Source organism: Phascolarctos cinereus, unplaced genomic scaffold, assembly GCF_003287225.1.
Source record: "Phascolarctos cinereus isolate Bilbo 61053 unplaced genomic scaffold, phaCin_HiC Scaffold_9;HRSCAF=440, whole genome shotgun sequence".
In the NCBI taxonomy this organism is placed as follows: domain Eukaryota; kingdom Metazoa; phylum Chordata; class Mammalia; order Diprotodontia; family Phascolarctidae; genus Phascolarctos; species Phascolarctos cinereus.
The window spans coordinates 12,375,103-12,378,008 of NW_027556402.1; the positions used below are offsets into that span (position 1 = coordinate 12,375,103).

The window sequence follows — 2,906 nt, forward strand, 5'->3', positions numbered from 1 at the left end:
GGAAGGCACTAGAGATAAGAGGAAGCTGAAAAGTTTGATATACAAGATGGGATTTTAACTGGGATTTGAAGGAAGTCAGGAATTAGAGATTAGGAGGGAGATTGTTCCATGCATGGAGAACTAATGGAAATGCCCAAGGCAGGTGATGAAGTGTCTTCGGAGAAGAATAAAAAGGAGGACAATGGCACTGGATCATCAAGGAGGTGGAAGGGACAAGCTAGAAGATCACTAGAAATGTAGGAAGGGACCAAGTTATGATTAAGCATTTTCTCATTGATTCCAGAGGAGACAGGAAGCCCCTAGAGTTTATTCAAATTGGTAGGGGATGGATGGAGGGTACCATGGTCAGCCTTGTGCTTTCCTAAGATCATTTTGACATCTGAGTGGAAGATGGACTGGAATGATCTCTCTACTTCAAGATGGTAAATATTGAGTTGCATGCTAGATCTTTCCATTTTTCCATGACATATCACTTTAGCCATCACAATATGACCCTGAAACACTTCACAAACTTCTGAGAGCCATCCCAAAAGAAGAAGGAACATGCAGATAAATCTCTTCAGTAGCTGATCAAAAGAGGGATGTGCTATTCCGGAATATATCCTGGAGCCAGAGATGAAAGACTGGTTGGATGGCCTGCACGCCCTGCTTGAAGCTCTTGTGGTTGAGAAGATAACTAACCAGGACCTGTTGGGACTGCACAATAAGGAAAAGGAGAAAGAAGATCCACATCTCTATGGCTTCTTGGAGGCCGAACTCCTTGATGAACAGGTGAAGATCATCAAGGTGTTTGGAGGTCACATTACTAACATAAAGAGACTGTGATTACCTGAAAATAGTATTGGGAAATATCTATTTGACAAATATTCACAGGGAGAGGACTGTGAAAGTTCTTCCTAATGCCTGAAGTCTTTGGGTCTCTGAGCTCAGATACCCCAAATATGTAACTCTTCTCTTTCCAGACCAAGAACAAAATGTTGGAGTCTAGAAAAAAATACTTCATGCTTCTATCTCTAACCTCTATCGGCCCCAGTTTCATCATGTAAAGCAGGTGGGGATGGGGCTTTTATTAGTTCAAAGTCAAGTTCAATTTCTATGACCTTAAAAAAAGAGCCTGAAATTCAAATCTGGCCTCAGACACTTGACACTTACTTGCTGGGTGTCCCTGGGCAAGTCACTTAACCTTGATTGCCACACACACACACACACACACACACACAAATGAGCCTGAATATCCAGAATTGCCTCTACTGAGCTATTCTCCATTTAAAAAAAAGTTTATATCTGGAGATCATACTGGAAATAAACACTCTTGTGCATGTTTACTATCCTTTTACCTGCTGCAACCACACTGCCTCATTTTCGACCAAGACTGTTTCATTGTATTTGAAACCTTTATGAGAGGTATAAGAAAAATAGTTCAGATTTTCACTATGGTCTATAGACTAGCTAAGACATCTTGAAACACTTCATTTCAAAAGAAAACCAATTAGGCTCTAAATTCTTTTCCCTTTCAAACTGGAGGTCTTGAGAGAGGCTTGAGACAGGGAGATCGATTGAAAGATGCTTTTCAGAAGTAGTTTTTCTTCCCTATCTTTTGAAGTCTCCAAATGGTGGAGTCTGAAAAAGAGATTAAATGGAAGTTTGGATACCGGGATATCTGACACAATAGGAAACACACAGCTATCATTTGCATTCCATACTTCTCATCACCATGACTTTAAGCCTTCCCTAGGATGACATTCAAGTGCTAGAGCCTAGCTCATCTCTCCGTTTAATTACTTTATAGCTCTATTTCCAGTTCCATTGCCTTTGCCATAGGTTGCTTTTACTGGCCTGAAAGGAGCAAATGAACTTGCAGCTCAAGTCTGGGGCATACAGCTGACATCTCCAAGACTGAGCTCACGAAATCTCTGTATTTAATTTAGAATATTACAGTACAGAAAGAATGATCAACTTTGCCAAGGACTTCTTGTGGCCATATCCCAAAGGATGAGAAACAGACAACAAATTTAAGATTATGAGATAGGACAATAAACCTTTCAAATAATTTAGTCAGGATAAAATGTGTGGTAATAAAATTAATTTCTAGCTCTTTCTCTAGAATTTCTTTTAGGGGACTAATTGGCCTAAAATGCAGAAAAATCCGGTGAAGGAGATTGGAGCTAAATACACACATAAACTTGATTACTCAGGAGGCAAAGCTATCTAGTGGTTAGTGAGATAAAATCTTATTTCCTTGTATTCAGGAGGTGTTAAGAGGAAATAGGGCAAAAAAAAATAGTCAGTTCCAATTTTAAATTCATTTTTGTCAGTGTACAAAGACTTTTCTTCATAGTCATCTGGTAGGATAGTTAGCCCGGGTATTTTATCCCTATTTCACATATGAAACAACTGTGAGTAGAAGTTGTAATTTGCCCACAGTGACAGCCGGTAAATATTGAAATCAGAAGCTGAAGTTCTTTCCTCTGATTTGAAAGCCATTTGAAAGTCTCCAACACTTGAGACTTCTAAAAGCTGAATACTTAATAACATTACTCTCTAAGCTTCTTTTCAGACTCTGTGGACATTCTTTACCATGTCACCTCACCCCAGAAGTTCACTATAACCCTGGACCGCATACCCAGGAAATATGTTCTACCTCTGTGGCCCCTTCTTCCTATTGGCTGTTCCCTTCTAGGATACCTATTTTAGAATAAATAGGCAGGCTAGCCACATCCACTTTTAACTCTGCAAGCTGCCTCTACCATGTCACTGTGTCAGGTACCTTCTCTCTCCCCACATCCTCCACCCTTATTTTTTCAGCTTTCTTTTACATATTATCTTCCTTAAATAGAATGTAATCTCCTTGAGGGCAGGGAATTTTTCCCTCCAAATTGATGACTTATTATGCTGACTAGCCTTCC

The 2,906-nt window shown here is 39.7% G+C and overlaps 1 pseudogene; it reads left to right on the forward strand.

Moving 5' to 3' along the window:
• The first annotated feature begins 419 nt into the window (after positions 1-419).
• On the forward strand, positions 420-900 carry LOC110222993 (ferritin heavy chain B pseudogene; annotated as a pseudogene).
• Positions 901-2,906: the final 2,006 nt, after the last annotated feature.